The sequence below is a fragment of the Amyelois transitella genome, chromosome 2 (genome assembly GCF_032362555.1).
Source record: "Amyelois transitella isolate CPQ chromosome 2, ilAmyTran1.1, whole genome shotgun sequence".
NCBI lineage: Eukaryota > Metazoa > Arthropoda > Insecta > Lepidoptera > Pyralidae > Amyelois > Amyelois transitella.
In genome coordinates this window covers 13648230-13674288 of record NC_083505.1, presented here as the reverse complement: position 1 = coordinate 13674288, position 26059 = coordinate 13648230, and the positions used below count along the sequence as shown (strand labels likewise).

General features: G+C 38.2%; 1 protein-coding gene across 1 annotated transcript in view; it reads right to left on the bottom strand.

The window, feature by feature from the left end:
* Positions 1–26059, bottom strand: part of LOC106137737 (nephrin-like) — a 191857-nt gene that overhangs the window by 95406 nt on the left and 70392 nt on the right. The window lies entirely within an intron of this gene.

Sequence of the window (26059 nt, the reverse complement as noted above, 5' to 3'; positions counted from 1 at the left end):
TGCATGTAAGATGGCAACTCGAAAAGGGAAGTGCTTTGTTTGATAAAGGGTTAATTTGTGTGACAAATACATTGGTTTTTAAATCAGAATGCGAACGTGTTAAATTTGAAAAGATAAAATAAAAAAAAATATGAAATATTATACAAGCTAAAGTTTCATTATAGTAATTAAATCCGCAATGTGTAATTAGCTTCAGCCTTTTTCTTAGCAAAATGGCAAATATTAATTAGTGTTAGTTATTCAAAGTCTCCTTTTACAGAGCTCTGTGAATAAAAAAAAACATAATAATAATTCGTATTCTAATTAAAACATCTGCTCCAACCAGCGACCACGTCGAAGCGTTCTTTTTTATTTTCTTTCCATTTTCCACTGTGATACGTGACGCGCGGTGAAGAAAAATGTATTTTTTTATCTCGTCGTTTTGCTATAAAAAATGGCTGTCAATCCGAGATAGGATCTGGCGTCTAGACGAGTGAAAAAACTATCAATATACGAGGCGAAAGCTTGTCAGCGGCAGCGACCGGCGCTGAGGAGTTTTATACTTTTAAAACTAGTTTGATTAAGTTGTACATCGGGCGGTAATACTGCAATTATAATCTGAGAATAAAACGCATTTTCCGATTCACGTAAAATAATTTATTCAGTTTTCTTTTTTAATGGTTTCTTTTTCGTTATGAAGTATCTGAGGAACATACATACAGGTAGAGACTAAATCTCTTCACTTGCGACGAAGAGTCATGTAGGTTGCTCAGGAAAACTTTCAACGTTAGTTTCTCGTAACACAAGTCCTTAACTTACTTCGAGGCTAACTCAATCTGTGTAATTTGTCCCGTATATATTTATTTAATTTGCTGCAAAGTTCACTCATAAAAAACACAATTGTCTAGAACACGCACAGCACAGCGCATCCCGCACAACAATATACTCGTACCGCTGAAGCCCGTCACCCTTTCAGAAGTTCCCAACAGGAACACGCACGGAGCCGGGGTGATATTTCACGCGGTATCTCGCGCGCTGTCACTCGGCGCCCGTGACGAGCCGCCGTGACGCCGGAACTTTATTGATGGCTGCCGATACCGCCGTGACGCGGCCGGAGCTGTGAATTGGAAACTGCAGACGCCATTGACTGCGATAGAGTTGCGGTTAGTATTGTTGCTTCAACATTTGTGACTGTGTTTCCGTTATATTTCAAGAGATAGCTTCAGTTTTGATTACTGTCTTAGTAAGACTGGTTCATCAGATTCCATATTCAGCTCTTCCGCGGCACGCCGCCAATTGCTCTGTAGGATCAAAAGGCGCATCCCGGGCTCCTCCGCAGAGTGGTACGATGTAACCGAGATCAATGTCTGTAGGAAGTTAATTTTCTAATTGCTATATAAATCTGATAAGCTTCAAAACATAGCCTGGAATAAATCTGAGAAGGAAAATCCCTGCCCGAATTAAAGTATCTGCCCTAGTGTACCGTCTATGAATGATGCACGTACAGTTACAAACGCAGGCGTTTTTCCACAATTCGGCGGCGGAGCTACGAACCGTGAAGCAACTCCATTTGTCTCGCCGCTCGTGACTGTGTGAATCATTTTACTTGACGTGTAAAAAGATATCTGTAGAGATTTATGTAACTTAAGATTATTTGATTTTGTACCAAAGAATCAAATTTAACAATTCATTTATTAAAAAATGTGAGTTATCTATATTAATCAAATGAATAATTATAATAACCGTACATTTCCGCAAAATACAAAAGTATTACTTCGGTATAGTGTGCAGCAACATTTTACTAACAAAAAAAAATCATTTTGGTTGTGTGTTCGGTACTTCAAAAAGTGTTACTTCGGTATAGTGTGCTAACTAAGTGCATCATTTTACTAACAAAAAATCATTTGGCGGCTTAGACCACTCGATACTTTTGATAATTTCTTTGTCCTGTTATTTGTTTTAAATCTTAAGTTCCATAAATAAATAGTACAATTACCACGTGGTTTTTATTTCCTCCAGAGAGAGTTAGAAATAAAACGGCCGCAGACAGCAAGCTGCAAACAACATTACAGCACCCAGATTGTCTACAGCAAAAAGCTCTCACATGAAGGATTCCATTCCAAACAAAAAGCAGACGTGGAGCATTATCGTCTTCGATCCTATTTCTCGTTCAATAATTCTTAGATTATTTGTAGACCGATTTTTTAAAACAGTACAAAGTTCAATGTAATGCCTCTTTTTAATATAGACCTGACAAATCAATCCATATCTGATGATTCTCATAATGGCTTGGTTTCGTATACGTGTAACCAGAATATTGGAAGAGACATGAGTGGTGCCGAGATAGTTCTATAAAATATTCTTATTTGAAAGTCGATAACAAGGGATATTTTTTTTTTTAATTCTTGCTTATCAAAGTCATCATTACCTATTTGAATCACAGCGAAACATGTAATAAGTCTTAGAACGTCCACGCAGGCTTCCATCACTGAATGCAGAAAATCGGCAAAAATTTAATGACGTTGCTAGAAAAATGGTTAGATCCGAAATGACCCGGGATGCGAACCCTAAACTTTGTACGCCTTCGGAAGCCGACCACGACATCTCTGAAAAATTGCGTGACTAATGAGGGAGGTGTACTAAGATGTATAAAAAATATTTGTATAAAAACACATTTTCTTAACATATAATACAGACCATCTTGCGAGTAAGGATCGCTAGTTTAATAACAAAGAGGCCGTTATTTTTTGGAAAAAAAATCTGTCAGAAGGAGTTAATTCGCGTGAAGGATGTGGGGCCCCGTCCGCTGGCTCATTGTGCCAACATTAGAATAAACAAGGGTAGCATTAGGGGCCGAACCCCCCATTAATCATCGAGCTCACATGCCCCGTGATTCTAATGCAATCGCTTGCGTGGAAAATTCAACGGCCGCGGTTGAAAAAATGGTCAGGTTCGAGTCGGGCGTTGTTTGCTGGGCCCGTAGGAACAATTGACACGTCACGATTATAAATAAGTACCATCATCAGGCCTCGGAGCGGTAGCTACATCTTTGCTAAGCTTCCTGTCAGATTCCTGCATACTCGCTTCAAACTTTCATCCAAACTCGTTAGTTTAGTCCATTTATTCAATTAAAGGCGACTTTGTCACACAGAAAACAAGATATTATTTTAGTATAAAATCTAAAACTAAACTAACTAATGAACTAATAAAAGAATCACATAAACATATTGGTTTTTCTCTTAAAAAGTTGTGAAGTATTTCAAGCCTGCACCAGAGCCTTGAACAAAAAAATAATGAAAGTAATTCCCATCTGGCCACCATTCAGCCATATCTTCCTGCTAAAGCCGGGTAATAGAATATTGCCAGTTCCCGCAGAACCCTGAAAACAAATCGCATAATCATAAAAGAGATTTCCAAAGGAGCCACCGAGGCGCGCCGTTTTATTCATCAGGACTTAACCACTTTTAATTTTATGCAAATCAGTTCATTCCGGATAAATCTGTCTTTGTTGATGTTAGATATTGTTTGAGTGGAGCTGTTTTTCTGCTTTGTTTTGAGGTAACCCTGAAGGTTCATAAAATTAAGTGTACATAATCTATACATATAATAAATCTGTAGAAAGGTCAATTCTGTACATTGAAAATCTATACATATAATAAATCTGTAGAAAGGTCAATTCTGTACATTGAAAATATTGAAAAAATAAATAGCAGGGGGTGTTACTGGATCGATACCAAACACAAAAATGTGATTAAAAAAATTTTTGTCTGTCTGTCTGTATGTTCAGGCATCACGTGAAAACTAACGGTTCGATTTTGATGAAACTTGGTATAATTATACCTTATTATCCTGGGCGTAAAATAGGATACTTTTTATCCCGAAAAAATACGAAGAAAAAAAATCTTAATTTTTCAGTTTATCCATAGACGTTGTTCTGTAGAACCGCGAACACACGTTGCATTACCCGCAGTGGATTTAGCGCCGTAACCTGTAGCGCCTAAAGTCGGCTTTGGCTTGAACCGTTTGCTGCACAAGCGGGCCGCTACTAATTACTATGAAAAAAATACTACATAGCTACATTAATTCCCATCAAGCTGAAAATGAGTATAATTATTTAAAACACAATCAAAAGCATTATTTCAAAATTCCCCATGATTCCGGTTTAAGGAAAAAAATTTACTCACGGTCAAAGGTAAAAAATGGGTGTATCGCAATTTTCTTTAAAACGGTAAGTTTTTCAAATCGGAAAATTACCTCAGACATAAATTGTAGATCATAAAGTTATCTATAAAAAAGGTATCAATATTTTTTTTCAACAAAGCTACCGTTTCTGTGATATAACGATGCAAAAAGTTGCAAGCGTCATAATATGCATCCGTTTCCTTGCCACCTCTGAGGTAGTGTACTATTAGCGCGTTTTTTTTTTTACATTTTTATTATTAAACTTGAAAAAGTCTGAAATAGGTTAGAATAAACACGTGTTTTCACTACGCAGCGGCACTCAAGACTAACTTTCGTATTTATTATTAAAAAAAATAATAGAATAACCCTAAGTGAAGAAAATCATCTTAGGACAATAATAGAGGTTACAATTATCAAATTCAATGCAATAATCAAATTAAAACTAAAGCTACTTATAAAAAGAAAGAAAAAAGATGACTACAAACTAAAATTTAATTTATAAATTGTACAGTCCTTGCATAGCATCAACATGCGGGAATGTGCCCAGAAGGCTGGCAGCATTGCCAATTCGAATGGCAATGCTGATTCTCTGAGCCAGATAATTTCCAGCCCTCCGGTCAAGATATCCCTCAATTAGCTTTTTCGACAATTGTCGGAAAAGCTGATGGGCAGATAGGCCCCACGGTCCCAGAGTTTCTACCCCAAAAGGTTCAAAAGTATAGATATTACCGATAACTACATACATACATAAAATCACGCCTCTTTCCCGGAGGGGTAGGCAGAGACTACCTCTTTCCACTTGCCACGATCCCTGCATACTTCCTTTGCTTCATCTACATTCATAACTCTCTTCATGCAAGCTCGGCGGTTTCGGGTACTTTTGACCTGACCCTTTACCAGGACGTCCTTAATTTGATCAAGATATGTTCGTCTAGGTCTTCCCACCCCGACCTTTCCCTCCACACTCTCCATGTATATCTGCTTAGTCAACCTGTTTTCATTCATCCTCTCCACATGACCGAACCATCTCAACATACCCTTTTTTATTCCTGTAACTACATCTTCTTTCACATCACAACATTCCCTTATCACACTGTTCCTTATCCGGTCACTCAATTTCACACCCAACATACTCCTTAACGCTCTCATTTCCACTGCATTTATTCTGCTTTCGTGCTTCTTTTGCCATACCCAACTTTCACTCCCATACATTAATGTCGGGACCAACACGCCCCTGTGCACAGCCAGTCGAGCCTTTTTGGATAGTTTCTGACTGCTCATAAAGGCATGCAAAGCTCCATTCACCATCCGCGTTCACTCTCCTTTCAATATCACTATCACACTTGCCATCTGATGTAAACTTTGATCCCGATAACTACATATTTGCGCCTTTTGAGGTTTTTTGCCTCATTTGAAGCAAAACGGCCTTAGATTTAGTAACCTGAAGATGAGACGGCGCAAGTGTGTCGACAAGTAGCATCCCACACAAAAGGCCGCCCCAATCTCCAGGGTACCAAAGTCATACCATCCGGTCTCTTGGCATCATCCCGAGCCAGACCGTTTGGTTTTAGGAGGATTATATAATTTAGGGCGGCATGGCGCCCTAAACGGCCGGCACTCCTAGGGCATGAGAGGCCGTGGTGTCCATAGCCGACAACGGTATCCCCGCAAGGATAACTATTATTAAAGACTAACGGTATTTCATGTGTTGAGCATTCTGAGATAAAGCAGCTATATGACCCTAGCCACGTACACAATTAAACAGAGAGACAGATGTTGTCTCAAGGTTTCACTACAGTATAAATGAAGGGAAGTATAATAAGGGAAAATTATTCATCCTTGATGATGCTCAAAATAACTATTCCACGCGGACGAAGTCGTGGGCACAGCTAGTTTAGATAATAAAAGCAGCACTGAAAGGTAGGAGCAGATCTGAGTGATCGGGACTGAGCCAGCTTCCTTGAATTTTTAGGGGCCGAATTGTAGGTTTCTTGAAAAAATCAGAGGTTAACAGTTATCGGCGAGAATGTGTGAAAAAATTATAAATGTATAGAAAGCAAGATAATTCTGTAAACATCGTGAAAAGCGGAAAGCCGTAGTATGTTCCTTTCTCCATGAGAAACAAGCCAAATATATGATTATAGTTTTTTAATTAAGGTTAGAAAACTTTTATAAAAATAAATAAAAATACTCATAGAAGAAGTCGGCTTCATCAGGGAAGGGAATTTAGCAACACGATGCATTTATCGACAAAGAAAAGCACCTGGATTCAGTCGCATTTTTGTCCTTATTTAGCGGGAATGGCGCGCTCTTACTTCTGCGAGGTGACGTGTGCTGAGCAGTGGAATGTACGGCATGTATTTAACGACAGAACTACACATACTTTTAAGCTACTTAGGTTCAGGTGATTTTTTGATGAGCGAATCGTAATCGGAATGTCTTTGGAAAAACAAATAATTATATTTTTCCCAGAGGGATGAACAGGATCCCATGCTATATTTTTTTTGACAGAAGATTATCTTGTGCTGCTAGATCTTCAACCCTTCCTAGCAAAATATAGATACATACATACATACATACATACATAAAATCACGCCTCTTTCCCGGAAGGGTAGGCAGAGACTACCTTTTTCTACTTGCCACGATCTCTGCATATTTCCTTCGCTTCATCCACATTCATAACTCTCTTCATGCAAGCTCGGTGTTTTCGGGTACTTTTGACCTGACCCTTTACCAGGACGTCCTTAATTTGATCAAGATATGTTCGTCTAGGTCTTCCCACTCCGACTTTTCCCTCCGCACTCTCCATGTATATCTGCTTAGTCAACCTGCTTTCATTCATCATATAGATATATGTTCATATATCTAGTTGACTACACAAGTTCCCGCACATGTCGATGTCACAATACGGTTACATTATTCAGCCCCGCCGACGGATCTGCTCATTTTCATATTTGTTTATCAAATATGGAGGAGTCTCTCGTAGTTAGGGCGAAGGTGGTCTAGTTGAATTGCAAATTTAAACATGGCGCTGAACCTATGCGGATTGCATTCGGTTTTTCTGTTTTGTTGTTGCGTACTGTACGCTGGGAGATAATAAACAGGATTATCACAGGCAGTATAGATGTTGTTAATGCGAGATACACGAAAGTCTGTCAGAGTATATTTCAATCTGTCCATAAATATGTTACGATTTACGAAATTTTGCAGGAATAAGGATATTTTTAAGAATCCCGTGGGTACGGGAAATTTAATGTTAATTTAAGGTAAATTTATATTTAAAAAGGTCATACACACTAGTTATATACCCGCCACTTCGTCAGGACAGTTACATTTGACAGCATTTCAGTTCGGCAGCTTAATGGCAAAAACGGAACCTTTAATTAGTTACCCTCTGAAGAGAAATGGTGCACCTTTGACTACGATATTACTCATACTAATAAATAATAATATATCAAACATTTTCCTTACTTACTTTTGTAAGTTTATGTTCTAAATGCTTTTGCATTTAATGTCATTTACTATATCATTGTAGTGTGCGCTTCATGTAAACCAGCCGAGTGCAGACCCATTAGCTTCTTAAAGCTTAAACTAATTTTAAGCACATTAAGTGCTCGGAGCTTTTTTTTCAGAGCGTAATGCGCGGCCGCAGATGGCCCTAACGTGACTGAACACTAAGTGCTAGACTCCTTCGCGAGCGCGGGTTCATTTGTCTGGGAATTCATTAGGTTGGAAATAAGTTGGTGTTTGAATAGAGATCGTAAGTCTATGTAGTAAGGTTTATAGTTGTACGTTGCTCTTTAGTTGGCTCTGTTATATTCTTAAATGTTTTTAATTTATATAATTTGTCCATAAAGAAAAACTTTCACATAATTTTATTTCTATGCGAAGTCGAGGCTTAAAGTAAGTAATTCAATATATTTAATATCTTTCGGATAGCTGTAATGTAAATGGACTATGACAGTGAAATAACTTAGCTAAGTTTTACGGGCTGTTCGTATGACACTAATACTGTAATTTGCTTACTTACTACACATTCTTTTTACAGAATGTTTGTTGTTACTTTTCTAAACGCTAAGCTGATAAAGATGGAAATTTTAATTAAAATCATTGTTTTCAATGAAATAATTAATTTAATAAGTGACGATCGTATGTTCCCTACGTAAACATTCATTAAAGTTTCATCAACAAAGTTCGCTATCTAATTGCAAACACTAACCGAGCCATGACTTGCGAGTCACGAGTCACAAGTCACGAAAATAATCCGCGGATTTACTAAACGCATAGTTGTGTTTTTGTCATGTTGTATAATTAATTGCCGGAGGTTTGGTGAGGGACGCGTTTTTTATTCCACTTTGTAATAGGGCAAATTAAATTTTATGTGTTTGTGAAGGGAAATTACATCACTTAGATATAATTATTTTAAAACGATACAGAAATGGGGAGAATCGTTTTTGTGTCATGTCATAATTGGTGGCCTGGGAGCGATTACGAATCTACTTTTGGAACCACTTAACCTATTTACCCCGAACGTTATCAAAGACCATCTTGATAAACAAATTTAATGATTAAAATTTATAGACTCTTCTTCAAAGTAGATTTAATCGTTTGTCTAAATACGAAACTATGAACAGACACATCAAAATACCTCTTTCATGTAAGTTCAAACAGTTTGTAAACAAGACGCGCAGCCGTACACTTTTGCAGTTCAATACAAACAACAGACAATCGCGTTATTTTTCCGTCACAATGAGTCAAAGCCCACAATCACAGCTCTCGCGACACCCCCGACAACCGACACCCGACTCTCTATCAGGAAACAATAGGCAAATCACATGACATCTGCATAAAATATGCCGATGCGCCGATAAAGTATCGCTCTACCAGCCAATGTTTAAATAACTCAGATGAGAGTCGATATATTGAGAAAATGAACTGAAGTCTTATGAATAATTTAGTTTTACTTTTGATGGTTCTTTACTTTTTTTTTATTAAATTAAAGTGGATAGATGTAGTCTCTGCATGCCCCTTCGGGGAAAAGGCGTAATTTTATGTATATATATATATATATCAAATTAGTAACTGTGTTCTTTTTATATGATTATATTAGTGCCTCTGTGGTATGGTATACTTATTTTAAAAAAAAAAATATTTTAGTGCTGTCCCGCTGTTTTTTATTTAATTTTGTAATTTAGGTTCTGTTATTCCATTTATATCATTTTCCGTAGACACTTTCAAAATATTTTCTTCAATGAATTTTCGTCTTAACTTGACACTTCTTCCCTGTCAGGAGGCGTATCCTAATATTTCAATTCCATTTGCGAAAATATTTATCTATATTGTGGAATAAAACTGGAACAGCCATTAAATTCCACATGTACTCCGCATAGTTGTAAACGCCATGTCGATACCATTGCAATATATCGCGATGTTTTAGGCGGCCCTTCAAAAAGTTAAGGCAGAGTGCCAAAGGGTAATAAATATAGGTACCTACCTACTTTTGCCAAAAAAAATGTTTGATGGTTCATGAATGTATTTTCTTTTCTATTGTAGAATGGAACATACGAGTAAGTTTTGGCAGTGAGGCAATGTAAACAGGTCGCCAGTTTTTCACTAACTTCACAATGTCGGATTTTAAATACTATGAAAATACATCGGTTAAATAACACATCATCATAAAATGTAAGATTAAAAAAAATTCTTACATTTTATAATTTGGAAATTGTACATGTAATTATTTACAAACAGAATAATCATCTAAACATTGCAAAAATGCTATGATAACAAGCGTTCTCTTCCTCAGTGAGCTAATCAGATATTGTTACCAATATCACTAGCGCTGTCACCTCTACCCGCTTCAATATTTTTCCAAAATGTATTTGTTCCCCGCGCTGCGTCTTAATTTTTATCCGTGTAGTTAGCGCTTGGCGGGTCGCGCGAGTTGAGACGCGGGTCACGCGCTCTCTAACGATATTGACTGTGTGCCCTGAATTAGATATCTCGCGAGTGAAGATACACTCCGATGGATATTGCCGATTTGTTTATGTCTCACTCAGACTTCATTTCGAATCTCGTTCGGGTTTCTGGAGCACTCGAGTTGGTGATCGATTTATTGGGCGTTTAAAATGAATGAATCGATAAAGATTAATGGTGTAGATTTTGCTTATTTTAGTGTGAATTTCCGCTTGTAGGAGAAGTAAAGTTTTAGCCTCGACCGCCACATAGGAAATATCTTTTTATCATCGACTTGGTTTAATGCCTCGGAACAGCGGCGCAGCTCCAGCAACGGTGTTAAGTTGAAAGTTGTGTTTATTCGTATGTTTCAATCAGCAACAACAATCGCCACGAGTGAGCCTCTTGCTACACCAAAGAGAAAATCAAATTTTCTCTAGGCGGCTATGCAGATTACGTCAGTAAAGTTTCTTTATTTACGCAAGTAATTCTTCGTTTTTGAGAAACACTTTGCCGGTCATTCATCCAGTTGCGATAGCGACTAACTGCTCTCTTTTTGTTTTTATTCTGATATCCTGAAAGCTCACATTGATCAAGTGCGTATTTGTATCGACATCTGGTAGTCGAGTATTTTAATAGAACATAATTCGACAGTAGAACATCTATTTTAAAAATAAATCTTTGTTACCGATCTCCTATTGGTAACTGTTACGCCAAAATTGACGCTGTGAATTTCCATTTTCACTTGCCATCTTTCTTAATCAAATCGTTCCATTCCATCAAATGAGAAGTATTAGGTACATCAATGCCCATTTAGCATTAACACGCTATCACTAGCACACATCACTCGCACATTGAAAGTTCACTAAACCACTGTGAACTACACATACACAGCTTTAGTAGCAAAACTCGTTGTTAGCAACTGCAGATTCGGCAAAAAGCGACGGATTGGAAATTTTTAAGAGCATTGCAATCGTGTGCACTGCTGCATTAAGACCCTGTTGCACATGTCCGACTCCGGAGTCCGGATATTGCATCGCGTCGGGAATTTCGGAAGTAAAGAACCGGGAATTCTTTTGATGTCGCTCTAGTTTTGCGCCGAATCAGTATGTACCTATTTCTGAATAGTCATACTGTACATACATTTTTTATGTCACAAGAAATTCTGATAGGACAAAAGAGGCCGTATTTGACCCTGAAAGCTAAATGAAAATTAGAATTATGGAGTTCACATTATATTGGATACCTCTTTTGATAATAGAAGTAAATCAAGTAAGTCAAGTAAAGACGTGTAGCATAATATGTAATCGTTACGATGTGAATGAAGAATTAAATTAAAAGTTTCATGCGTGGATCATGGCGAATGTTAAAAATGAGGTTTCTGCATAGCCAGAAACGAAGTGCTTACAGTTTTCGAATCTCATAGATTTTTAACATATAAGTAAAAAATACAAAGTTGAAAAATCCATACCCCACAAAAATTACGAAGCTCTCAGTGTATATGATATTTAACATAAAATATTTCACTTTTACTCAGAAACCGTCGATGTCGTGAAAACATTTTCCGAGACAGCATTCTGAAGTTCCCGCTAACTGAATATTGCCAGACTTTGATAACATCATATCTATTTTCGTGCCTAGTAGCGAAACTCCAATTCAGCTTTATTTTTACTTGATATTATAATGTACGAGAAAGTAATTTTTGTTGACGCATCGGATTCTTCTGAGGAATATGTGAAAGCTTGTGGCGGAGACAGCCCGCAGGGAGCACTTTCAACACATTTTTTTCCTAATAATAAGAAATACACTTAAGTGGCTGTACCTTAATCTGAAAACGTAAAATTTAGATATAGGTGGAATACAATTATCCCGAGTCTATTAGATTCGTCACCGATTAGTCTACTTAAAAAAAAAAAACCGTCTTTTTGTAAAGACGTAAAATGTGTGTGTATGATAATTCTACTTATTAAATCACTTGATCACTGTGGGCACTATAACTTACAAGGGTATTATGGCTTCGATAATAGAGATGATCCGGCCATGCTATGAATATATGTACGTGCCATTAAGTAAGGGCTGAAACTTGGTACATAATCAATCGACTCATCACGTATACCCCGGCTAAATTATGTAGGCCGGGCATCGATCCCGCGACCGCTACACGCACAGGCCGCTAACATAGCCGATAACACGACATAACCATCGTATAATTAACCTACATAATATAGATTGTAAACGATTCCTTACTCTTAAATGTATATTAGACAAAGACAAAATCTATGAAGAATCAGAGATAATTTGAAACATTTATTTAATTTACTTAGATATCTAACAATAAGCAGAATTAACGCTATGGAAATGAGTAAAAATTGAGTGACAGGAAAAGGAACAGTGTAATTAGTGGAAATTGTGATGCAATATAAGATAATTATAGTGTCTAAAATGGGAATGCCTAGATGGTTTGGCCACGTGAAACGGATGTAAGAAAATGGGTCGACTAAGCAAATAAACAAGGAGAATGCATGAGAAGGTTGGACTGGGAAGGCCAAGATGATCGTAGCTTGATTAAACCAGCGAGGTCCTAGCGAAAGGTCAGGTCAATAGTGCCCACGACCGCCAAGCTTGAGAAGAGTGTTATGACTATAGAAAGATGTAGTCTCTGCCTACTACATCAGGAAAGAGGCGTGATTTAATGTAAGTGTAACAACAATATAGATAGAATTATAAACGAACGAAAATTGAACAAGTGCTTTCAAAACGAAAAATTGGACACAGAATCATTTCTGCCCGGCATCAGATCGGAGATTGTAACGTTAAAAATTTTAAGACACAATTTCGTTGCTACGTTTCAAATATTTCCTCCGCCTTTGAACCGAAACACCTCACATTTTTCTTGGCAGTGCAGTGTCAAAGACAACACTTGTATTAGACGAGTATGTGCCGCGTGCAAACGCTTGTTTATGGGAGCGTTCAGCGGGGCGGGGCGGGGCGTTCGGCGGGGCTTCGCTACAGTAAACATCACAAATAGCTCTATTTGTATGTCGTCAGTTGTTTTCTACTATTATTTGTACATTTTGACGCATTCTAATATATTTTTTTTTTAATTTAATATGTGTAACTTGGGCCTAAATGTTTTAAGGTTCTCACAACATCTCGCCGGTGGCGATACACAACTGCTTTATTGGATATTCTACGCCTTACGTTACTGTTCGCTACGTACATACTACATGTAAATACCAAATAACTACAATAATAAAGCCTAATAATTAATGTTCATAGTGATAAGATCCTAACCGGTGCCAAATGGCGGCTCATGTTTAATTTAGAACTAAGAAAGTTAGTAGAGACACGAACCGTCCCTGTTATTGTTATGTTCTTTTGTAAAACTGGTCTTATATCACAACATACTCGTAGTGTACAACAAAGTCGCTTTACGGTGTAGAATGATGTATGTACATACATATATAACATCAGTGCCAATTCGGGACGGGTCGCTCGTATGGGACATTGTACACCCCTCCCACCTATAAAAATATTAAAAAATACTAGAAAAGGATGCAATAGTCGAGAATGGGTTTGCACTCCATTGCGCCGAGTCGCATCGCCGTATAAATAACGCCTGCATTTGCCTGGGAGCACTCACGCGTGCTCTCGCTTCTAGGATTACAAAATATAAATTACAGAAATACGACACTGAACTATTGAAAAATATTGTAAGCCGAAATAAAAGCGCTTATTCTCGCCTCAAGGATTACAAAATAAAGTACAGAGATTCGACAGCTGTGTTAACTGGAGATTGGAGTGGAGACTCCAATTGAAAATATTGCAAAACTAAATAAAAAATCACACCGGGGTTTGATATAAGTGTATATTAAATATACTCATACTTACATTAAAGCAAGGTCTTTTATCATGTATTATACATGATAGAAAGACGTTGACTTGCGATAATTATTCTTGAAAAACTTTAATTAAAAATGAATGCGCCACCTTTGTTCTCTCGTTGTTCTGTGTAAATGCCCTGTGTCAAAGGGCCGACAAAGAGATAGGGGTAAGTGCGTGTTGAATGTGATGCGTAGAATGAGCCGGGTCGCATGCATGGCGATGTGTCTTTGCGGAGTTATTATAATTAGACAACCTCATTCGTTGGCCTAGTATTGTAACCGACCTCAATAAAGGTGCCGTTATTGTGATTCTACTGGGTCCTAGAACCAGAGCATAGTTGGTGCCAATAACATATTATTTGATTACCAAAGTACTCGTATGTTGGCTAAAATGACATACAAGGAACCTACACAACAAATTAAAAAGCTAGCGTTTTATGAATTTTTGAAAATAGAAACGTTTTCCTGATGAAACTTCACAATTTGCTTCGTGGTGAGTAACACACGCGCTAAAAAATCGTCGCTCCAAAAAAACCCCGTGAAAACATTTGCATTGCATAACGCCGTCGATTACCCATCCATCCTACCTGCCAGCGCCACGTTTCTAAACTGTATTGCAGTTTGCAGCTAACCCGTCCAGTGACACAGCGGAACTACGGTTATTGAAGAACTAATATCCGCGGGTTTCGAGTTTCCGAGTTATGAGCCAGACAAATACGACGGGAGGGTTAACCGATGTTTTGCACTTTTTGAACGGTCCTTCAAATGGGATTGTTGCGTGGATTGAAATATTTCTATATAGATAAAAGGTTACGGAGTTTTGTTTGTATTCTACATGTATCGTGTTGGTCATAGCAATTAACAAGTGTAAGGTGCGTGTAAGAGTTTGCCTTTTTATTCATTTCAATTTTTTTTACTGTAATAATAGACATCGTTATTGTTACCGGTAAAGTTTAATTTGATTTTATAGCAATCTAAGATTATGAGATCGATTATATTAAGATGGCATGATGGACGTTTATTAAAATATTTGAAAATGTTACAATAAAAATCGGATAATTACACAGTTTCATTTCCTTGTATGGACAGCAACTGTTCCATAGAATTTGCACATTTCACAGGAATTTAATTCAGTGATACTGAAAGTTAGATTGCTTCTAACAAAGGGTCAGGTTTCTGTTTATCCGGATTTTATTTTGTTTTGAGATATTCCCAATGGCAGGCTGAGTTAGCTTCAAAGCAAGCAATTTGTTAAATACATTTTACACTGTGTCCTAAGATTCTGTGAGTTGCTTTAATACCAGTGAAAAGATTTTCACTTTTTTCAGATTATACTATCGGAAGCTAGCATTTTTGGTTAGTTCTATTTATTGGGAGTTCATACACTGTATTGTGAGATTCTAACTTTAAATTAACAGGGAAACTCAAACTATAAATCTAAATCTTTCTTTATTGTCTCACCATAATCACAATTCTCTACAATCTCTCTCTCTCATCTTTGCTTGCTTAATTTTTATTTTATTCATTACACTCCTGGTTACATTCGGAGCCCAGGGTTCGCTTTCTGATATTTAAGCTTTTATTTGTTTGATCCTTACTCTGTCCTATACCTATTTGCTGCAGTTGTAGTCGCTGCCTCCGCATTATGATTTTCAGCCCAAAGTATATCTTTTGATATTTATGTAACAATTTCTTTTCCACTATGTCTGTAAAACTCAAATACTTTCTTACCCATCCAGTTAGTACCACATATTGTCCACAGCTCGCTAGCATTCAGTTGCCAGGTAGCTAGCGTTTCTTTAAAATTCAAAACTCTTTACTGAAACAACCAGTTAGTCCCACATCCTGTCCTCAGCTAACAAGCATTCAGTTTCCAAGCGGACGGCGTTTCTGTAAAACTGTAAAGTCTTTCCCGGCACATCCAGTGAGTCCCACATCCTGTCCCCAGTTACCAGCGTTCAGTTTCCAGGCGGCCGACTCTGACAAAGCCGCCGCTTTGATCGACGCGAGTACGAGTGCGTGCCACTCCCAGGGAACTCCGCAAAACCGCTTTTTTCATATCCCTCGTTGCGACTGAGCAAAATTTACTGGCGTTGACATTGTAAGTGTGGCGAGCGTGCAGTATTTTGAATTATGAAGCGAAAATAGGTAAGGCATTGTTTTTTTTGTTCAGATAATTCCTTTCTGCTAATTATAAACCATCGATTGAGTTACGATCGTGACAGAAGGAGTCTTCCCTGTTGATACCATTTAGTGAACTGGTTTCATATGGAACAGTCAAATAAAATACAAAAAATTGCAATGGTTCTGATTGGCACAATCACATAATACAAAAAAAAAATCAGAAAATTGGTAAGAACAAATAAAAAGAGAACAAAGAAAAAATATTTGTCCGTGCATAGAATCAAACCCGAGACCTCCGAAGGTATGTATCAATCATTTATTTCTGTCTACTGAGCGATTTCTACTAATGTTTTTTTACCAAATTAATACATGTGAAACCTATTCTATGTATGTTTGTAATATCTTTATTGCATAGAAGTTTACACAGTAACAAGAAATCCCCGTAGTACATAGTTATAAAAGTTATTCTTTATGTCTTGTTAAAACGTACAAGATTCTATAATAAAAGAGATTTCAATAATCTCTCACAAAATAACTCGAATGTAGGTACCAACAAGAGCGCTGTCATAACATTCTATTCTGTAACAAGTTAGGGCATGCCAAAATAGATTAAGTTTTCCGAGTATCATACAAAACCTGCGATGAATAGAAGCAGTACCAGTGCCTCCTTCCCCTCTCCGCCCCCCTCCCCCCTCTTCAATCTGATCATTTCGAGCGAATCAGTCGAGCGAACTTTTGTGCTTTAAGCTTGGATTTGCTAAATCCACCGCCTATTGAATTCCCCATATCGCGCTTGTGTTCTGCGAAAGCAAGTAATTTTTTGTGAGGGATAGAATGATCAGCGTATGTATAAATATACATATATGTTATTATATATAGTCACAGGCAGGAAGGCAGGAAGGCAGGTAGCAGTAACTTTTACGCTACATGACTGATAGAGAGCGATTTAAGTGTTAAGTTTAAATAATGTAGTTCGAGTCACTCAGATCTGGCACCACAACCCCAGTGGCTCATTGGAGGCTGGCGGCCGAATTAATGCAAGCATGTGACTCGGGTCCGGGTCGACCACATTTTACTACAAATTGCATAGCTTTGCGGGACATATTAAATAGACCGTGTTCTCAAGGGCGGACATGTTGCCACTGGAATTAATGGCCGATGGTTTTTTTGCGGAATATGAGAACATTTATTTCATGGTAAAAAAGTAAAATGAGTGACATAACATACTTATATCCCTTGCAGGGTAGACGGAGCCAAAACATTCATCAGAAGACTGAAACGTTCAGCTGTTTGGCTTAATGATAGAATTGAGATTCAAATAGTGACAGGTTGCTAGCACATCTCTTAAAAAAAGGACTCCCAAGTTTATAATCCTATCCCTTTGTCGCCTTTTATTTCATCCATGGGAAAGAGATGGAGTGGTCCTATTCTTTTTTCCATTGGTGCCGGGAACCACATGGCAATGAAATGAGGCAACAAAGTTATTTACAATGTGATTGTAGAAGGCTTTTTCCGATAAACATGGGATATGTTAGTAGTATATTCATGTTTTCAGTGTTATGGGTATTCCATTCAGCTGTATAATGACCTTTCAATGTTGACTCTCTGACGTAAGTAATAAAGTCATATATGTGTTTGGGTGCGATAAAAATATTTCGTATCCATAAATTAGTTCCCAATTCGTGCCTGAAATTCATGCGGACTTCTCATATCTTCCTAGACGTGTCGTGACGTGTGGACGGATTGACAACGTGACGCGAGCGGGCTGTCCACACGTGTCACTCCACCGAGCGTGGACATCCGATATTGGAATAGAATTTCTAAACTAAAACTGTCTATTTTTATTTAACTCTATCCTCAATATCAAACTGGCTCAATCCACACTATGACTTCCGTATTTATTATATTTTAAATAAAAATAGGTATGTATTGTTTCTTATTGGTATCAATGAAACTCAAATATCACTGAACCGATTTTGATTCAGCACAGAGAGAATACCTTTAGAAGTTTCACTATGATTACTCCCACATACGAAAATTATATAATTTGTTAGCTAGTTCGTATATTTTTGCGGTAAATGTTGTAATCCACCCCACTTAGCTAAGCCTTCATAGTACAAACAATAGCTTACGTGCATATATAAATCACCTTAATCTATTAAAGGCGATTAGCGTTAATTGGTGAAGAGCTGACTTACGGTATCGGCAGGTAATCGCGATAAATCAGCCTGCGCCGTAAATTCGGCCGGGCCGGGACCGGGCCGGGAGCGGGCCGGACTGCCGGCTACTGCGGCGTGACTTCTAAGCGTTCCCTATAAAAATACTGTCGATCGAAAACTGTTTGGTTATACCGTGTTTGATCCCTTTTTCATTTTTATTTCGGAAATTTTGTATTTCGTTATTTATATATAGTAACAGAATTAAGCTTGTACAGTAAATTAACAATACGTTTATTGCGTGGTTTCTAAGCAAAAATGTGTTGACTAAGCAAATAAGTATATGTACAAGAGTACTGTGAATGAGGATGTTGAAGTGGAAAGGGAAGGGGATGAAGGGGAATGGGAAGTACCTTGATCAAATCAGGGACGCTCTAGCAAAAGGTCAGGTGAACAGTACCCGAAACCGACGAGCTTGCATGAAAAGAATTATGAATTTGGATGAAGTATGTATCTGGTAGAAAAACGATTCTATTTTAAACAAATCAAAAGTCGACAATTAGTTATAATTATTAGAAACTAGCTTTAACCCGCAGCTTCGCCTGCGTATATTTGGCGCTATTTACAAAAACCGACGAATTAAACGCCAGACTCTCAATTATATAAACGCGATATATCAAGAAGATTAATACAGTAGATAACCAGTCAAGAGGGAAAAAATAAACTTATTTGTTTATTTGTCTACTCACTTTCGAATTCATAATATTTCTATAAGTTTTTCATACTACCTCTAGAAATATAAGCGCAGTTTCTGACAATAACTTATATGTTACCTCCAAATGATTTTGATATTATTCAACAAGAGATCAGATCTAATGGACCGGCCGAAACTAACATAAAACATTCAACAACTAAAGAAAGTGCCGTGTGGTTCCCGGCACCATTACAAAAAAGAATAGGACCACTCCAACTCTTTCCCACGGATGTCGTAAAAGGCGACTAAGGGATAGGGCTTATAAACTTGGGATTCCTCTTTTAGGCGACGGGCTAGCAACCTGTCACTATTTGAATCTCAATTCTATCACAAAGCCAAACAGCTGAGCGTGGCCTATCAGTCTTTTCAAGACTGACTGATATAGACGTGATCATATGTATGTATGTATGTAACTAAAGAAACTTCTTATACAACAAACAACAGCATGAGCCAATTAGAAGCTAAACAAATAGACTTGTGTGGCGGCCTGGTAAATCTGCGCGGTGACGTACGCGCGCTGGTCACGCACGCGCCCGCTAATTATTTGCCGAGTGATACGCAGCTCTTTGCTGATTAATTCTATAGCTTGTTGTACACTTACATAATTGTGAGCACGCTAATTTTCACTTATCTGTCCCGTGGGGTGCCTCGGGTTTAGGTATTTTTTACGTTCTCCAGAAAAATTCCATTCAATAAGATATACTGCTATGTGTTCTATAAATAAAAATGACATTTGGAAGTGACTGTACTGATATCGGCTTTAGAATTTTACATACATACATATGGTCACGACTATATCCCTTGCGGGGAAGACTGAGCCAACAATCTTGAAAAGACTGAATGGCCACGTTCAGCCTTTTGGCTTAATGATAGAATTAAGATTCAAATAGTGACAGGTTGCTAACCCACCGCCTAAAAAAGAATCCCAAATTTGTAAGCCTATCCCTTAGTCGCCTATTACGACATCCATGGGAAAGAGATGGAGTGGTCCTATTCTTTTTTTGTATTGGTGCCGGGAACCACACGGCACTATTAGGTATAGGCTTTATAGAATTTTTACACCCACAAAGCAGAAACAAAATCTGGTTAAAAATCTCAAAACGTGGCATCATTAAGTATCGAGGTCATGAGATTATATAACCTTGGTCTTTAATACTTTTAATGTCGGAAAAATAATTATTACGAACCTACTACTACTACTACAAATTTAAGTTAATTGACGTTAAAATTTGTTACCTCAAACAATAAAGTACGTTAGTTACGTTAAATTGCCGAATTTGAACGTGTGGATGCATACGCCAAAACACGCGTTCCAAACAGCTTATACATTATGAAACACCACGACTACAATGTACTCGTTGGAACTAATTTAACCGTGTTAATTTCCCTGCATTTCGCTACAATGTCCCGGCCCATCCAATGTGGCGCCGATAATCCACTCGCGATATGCTAATTTTAATTACGTCATAGTTTACCTTATTATTCGCGGCTCAATTTAACTTCTGTACTCGAGAGTACCATATTTTATTATAAACCTTTATGGCGTGGTACATTGTATTTTAGATAAAACGGCTGGAACATAGGAAGTTAAACGTAAAATTAAATTGGGGGTCGTTAAGCGGGCGGACTTTATCGGTTGTTCGTTCCGGCTGATTTCGAGCCCACGAGGGATCAACTCCAACTAGATTATAAATATCTATTTATTTTCACCTTTCCTTAGAAACCGGGTTCCCAACTTTATGTATTAAAAAATAACTTAATTTAATTTGACGACGTTTAGTTCAAAGTTTGCTGGCGAAAGTCTATTTTGACATAGTAGTAGAGAAACAATTGCACAATTGTTTCTCATCAATGTGTATTCACGAATTTTCAGATCTAGCTAAATAGAAAAATATATAACATTATATCTATATATTAGCTGCAAATCTAGTTGTGTCAGTTTCCTTTTTCTGACCGTAAGATCATCGGTAAGGATCACACTAATGTATACTAACATTGTATTTGGTATATGATCGCGGTAGGATTCAAATATGTGCCTCTCTGTGCACCACGATTTTAAATTTTAGCAATATCAGATCGAGTATCATGGACGTTTTTGATTGAAACTCTTTTATATGATAAATAAATAATATACATGGGACAAATTACACAGATTGAGTTAGCCTCAAAGTAAGTTCGAAACTTTTGTAACGGGATACTAACTCGACGATGCTAAATTTTAGTATAAATACTTATAAAGATTAACATACGAGACCCAGGTCAATCTGAAAATAAATAGTTTATCATCATGCTCTGGCCGGGCCTCGAACCAGAGACCTCCGGTTTTACAGACAAGCGCACTACCGCTGCGCCACAGAGGCTAATCCTTTAATATGTTCAATTATCTGCATTGAATTGAAGTATGTTCCACTTTGACCATGTATTGTCACTAGGAATCCGAGGGGAATAGCAATCAGCACTTGCAAATTACAACACCGCCTATGCACACATTGCTCAGCCCTTACTGTGCAGAAATAAAATGCACTTAAAATATTTTAACTCGCATGCAAATTGTGGTGAAATTATTTTGAGTTGTTGTTAGCGACCTGGTGAAATACAGCCGCCTTGATTATGGCTGGTAATCAGAGCAGCCTACTTTTTAACCTATTTTTAAACAAGGACTGCTCAATTGTAACATTTTATTAAAATTTTTGTTCCTTGACTTTGCGACAAGGTTTCGATCATCGGTCAAGATATAGTAAAACCAAACTTTCACTGACTAGCCTGGGTCTTGGATGTTTTTCTATACAAGTATTTTCGAGTATTTTAGCGTTGAATTAGTATCCCATAACACAAATCCTGGGACTGACTTTGAAGATAGTTCAATCTGTATAATTTGTACAAGATAAATAAAGAGCTAGATTAGTATTTTCCTATATTATTAGGTTTAAACCTTGTTAAAAAAAACAACCATACAAGGAATCTGAAGATTATTAAAACGTAATAAGGTTTCCATCAATTTATTAATGGTGATATAATTTAAAACGCGTTAATGTTTCTTTCTATTTAATAATAATCTACAATTACTGACAAAACAGGTTTCTCTCGCTTAAAAGCTTTGAAGCCGATTTCCCTGCAAAAAGCAGCTTTTGATGCTCATATTGAAATGCGGAGTTAATTCTCAGCCGAGTGGATTAGCGCGATCGCGGTAACTCCGCGCAAACTCACACGCGTTGTGACGAATTTGAAATATTCCAGCAAAGTTAATGTCCGGGTGACCTAGGGGTGGCGAACGGTGCTTTCAATTTTATTATAAGTAAATTTTATTGCAAAATTAATGAAAAAAATTTAACATACATACATACATAAAATCACGCCTCTTTCCCGGAGGGGTAGGCAGAGACTACCTCTTTCCACTTGCCACGATCTCTGCATACTTCTTTCGCTTCGTCCACATTCATAACTCTCTTCATACAAGCTCGGCGGTTTCGGGTACTTTTGACCTGACCCTTTACCAGGACGTCCTTAATTTGATCAAGATACGTTCGTCTAGGTCTTCCCACTCCGACCTTTCCCTCCACACTCTCTGCTTAGTCAACCTGCTTTCATTCATCCTCTCCACATGACCGAACCATCTTAACATACCCTTTTCTATTCCTGTAACTACATCTTCTTTCACATCACAACATTCCCTTATCACGCTGTTCCTTATCCTGTCACTCAATTTCACACCCATCATACTCCTTAACGCTCTCATTTCTACTGCATTTATTCTGCTTTCATGCTTCTTTTGCCATACCCAACTTTCACTCCCATACATTAATGTCGGGACCAACACGCCCCTGTGCACAGCCAGTCGAGCCTTTTTGGATAGTTTCTGACTGCTCATAAAGGCATGCAAAGCTCCATTCACCATGTTCCCCGCGTTCACTCTCCTTTCAATATCACTATCATACTTGCCATCTGATGTAAACTTTGATCCTAGATATACAAACTCTTTCACTTGCTCCACTTTTTCTCCTCCAATCAAAATATTACATGCTGTCATTTCTTTCTCCATTTCAAAAACCAGTGTTTTAGTTTTACTTACGTTCACTTTCATTCCTTTCTCTTTTAAAGCTTCATGCATACAGTTTACCATACCATTTGATCGTCGGCATAGAGCAGACATTTGACGAGTAACTCATTCATCCTTAATCCACTTTTAGACTCTTTCAAATCTGTCAAACAGCTATCCATAAATAGGTTGAACAGCCACGGTGACGCAACACATCCTTGCCTAACGCCTTTCTCAATCTTAAACCACTCAGTGTGCGCTCCGTTTATCCTGACACAAGCACTCGAATCCTCATATAAGGATTTCAGTGCTCGTATTAAGAGACTGCTCACCCCATGCATAGAAAGTGCTGACCACAATTCATTCCTCTCAACTCTGTCATAGGCCTTTTCCAGATCTACGAATGTGCAATAGACTTTTTGACTCTTGGCCAAAAACTTTTCGGCTATGCACCGCAAGGAAAAGACCTGATCAGTACATCCCATTCCCTTTCGAAATCCCGCTTGAGCATCCCATATTTTGTCATCAGTTTCATTCCTGACTCTATTAATCAATACCTTAGCATACAATTTGCCGACGACGCTAAGCAGGCTTATACCACGATAATTTTTGCAGTCCAGCTGTGACCCTTTTCCTTTGTAAAGTGGCACGATAACAGCCTTACACCAATCTTTTGGTACTCGGCCGCTTCTCCAACACAAATTGAAAAGGCAGTACAACTGACTAGCTACTACGCTTTTTCCTGCTTTAAGCATCTCGACCGACACTCTATCACACCCAGCAGCCTTTCCCGCTTTCATACTCTTAAGTGCTTCCACAATTTCGAACATTTCAATTTCGCCTTCCATCTCATTCTCTTTTTCTTCGCTATAGCAGAAATCTTTCTTATTTCCTTCCTTTTTTTCAAATAAACTTTCAAAATAGTCCTTCCATATCTTTAGTACACATTCTTCTCCTTTCACAACGCTACCATCCTGGCATCTGATCCTAGTCAGCTCTCTGGTTATAGTATTTCCTCGGGCTGACCTTACGGATTTCCAGAATACTTTCAGATTTGACTGAAAGTCTTCTGATAGCCTTTTATCAAAATCCTCTTTATACTCTTCTTTCTTTCTAATCACAGCTTTCTTAACCAAATCTTTCATTTTCTTATATTCCTTACGTGCTTCATTCACATCTTCATCTATAACCTCTTGCATTCTTAAGTTAGCTTTTGCTGCTAACAAATCCAGCCATGCTTTCTTCTTTAATCGCACAAGTTCTTGCACATCTTTACTCATCCACGCATTTTTGTGATTTTTTCCTTTCCTTCTTCTACTTACACCACACACTTCAACAGCTACTTTCACAATTCTTTCTTTAAATTCCTTCCATCCATCTTCAATATCGCTCATTTCCTCTAAATCTTCAAATTCATCCTTCAGTCTATTAATATACTTCTTACCTACATCCATATCTTGCAAATTTTCTACTTTTACTCTTTCCAAAGCGCTGGTTTGCTCCCTTACCCTGTGCCGCCAGCGATTGAAGATACCCCTTATCCGGGATATCACCAGTAAATGGTCCGAGTCAATGCCAGCACCGCGATATGCACGGGTATCCAGCACTTTGTTCTTCAATCTTTCATCTACAATCACAAAGTCTATCATACTTTTTAAAATACCTTCCACTCTTGTGTAGGTGTGGATCTCTTTATGTTGAAACATTGAGTTCGACACAAAAAGATCCCACTCTAGACAAATTTCTAATACACTTCTTCCATTATCATTCACCTTTTCGTCACCAAACGCACCAAGCACCTTTTCATATCCATCACGCTTTACACCCACCCATCCATTAAAATCACCTAACATAATAATCTTCTCATTTGGCTTGGTAACTTTCAATACTTCTCTTACACTATTCCAGAACTCCTCGTTTTCGCTTTTTGCTGATGTTGTACCCCTCGAACCCACATCCCAAGGTGCATAAACACCTAGAACGAAGATCCGAGTGATTCCAACTTTCAGCCTAATCCATAGAAGACGAGGGCTGACACACTCATACTCATTCACGCACTCAGCCATTCGTGCAGAAAGAATTAGACCGACCCCTTGACAGCCTCGGCTGGTACTGGAAATTCCAGACCAATACGCCGTGTAAGGGCCGTGCTGCGTCGCGTCGCATCCTTTCCGCTTCGTTTCATTCACGCACAACACATCCAAACGTCTTTCATCCATCATCTGGCATACTTCCTCAATCTTATCCTTCATTCCTCCTCTTACATTCATCGTCGCAAAGCGGCTTTCAGCAGACCGCATACCGCTCCCGCCGGGAACGAGACGTGATGGGGTGCGGACACCATCGCCGCCATCTAGGTGCTCTTTCAAAAAATTTGCATCCATGCGATTCCCACGAGACGCTAGGGAAAAATTTTGTCCGCCCCAGCAGAGCCCCGCATGCCAGGGTAAGGCTAGCCATTACCTGGGGGTCGCCCAACCCCATGGCGGAAGTGGCACGCTCGAGACTAGGCTCGCCCCTAGCCATGCATCCATCGGCGCGGCAGACCTTAGATTGGCAGGGATTTACATTAAAGAGGAATCCCAAGTCTATCCCTTAGTCGGCTCTTACGACATCCGTGGGAAAGAGATGGAGTGGTCCTATTCTTTTGTAATGGTGCCGGGAACCACACGGCAAAAAAAAATTTAAGTTGAAATTTTATACTAATTCGTACTAAAGCTTTATATTGAACAATATGTGTGTCAAGTTTTGGATTTATACTTCTTAAATAGTAGCTATTTCCTGTTTCCTGTTTTTGTAAAATAAAACTTAAGTTCAGGGATTCTTCTTCTTCATCTCTTTATCCTTAAGATATAAATAAAGTTACACTAAAAGTAAAAAATGTGTGCATTTTTTGTGGCACATCCTTAGCGAGGTGTTGAAATCCGGCTCGGAAGTAGAGGATCATTCGCGACGACGCTCTGTCATTTCGCTAACGTTCACATCGAACGAG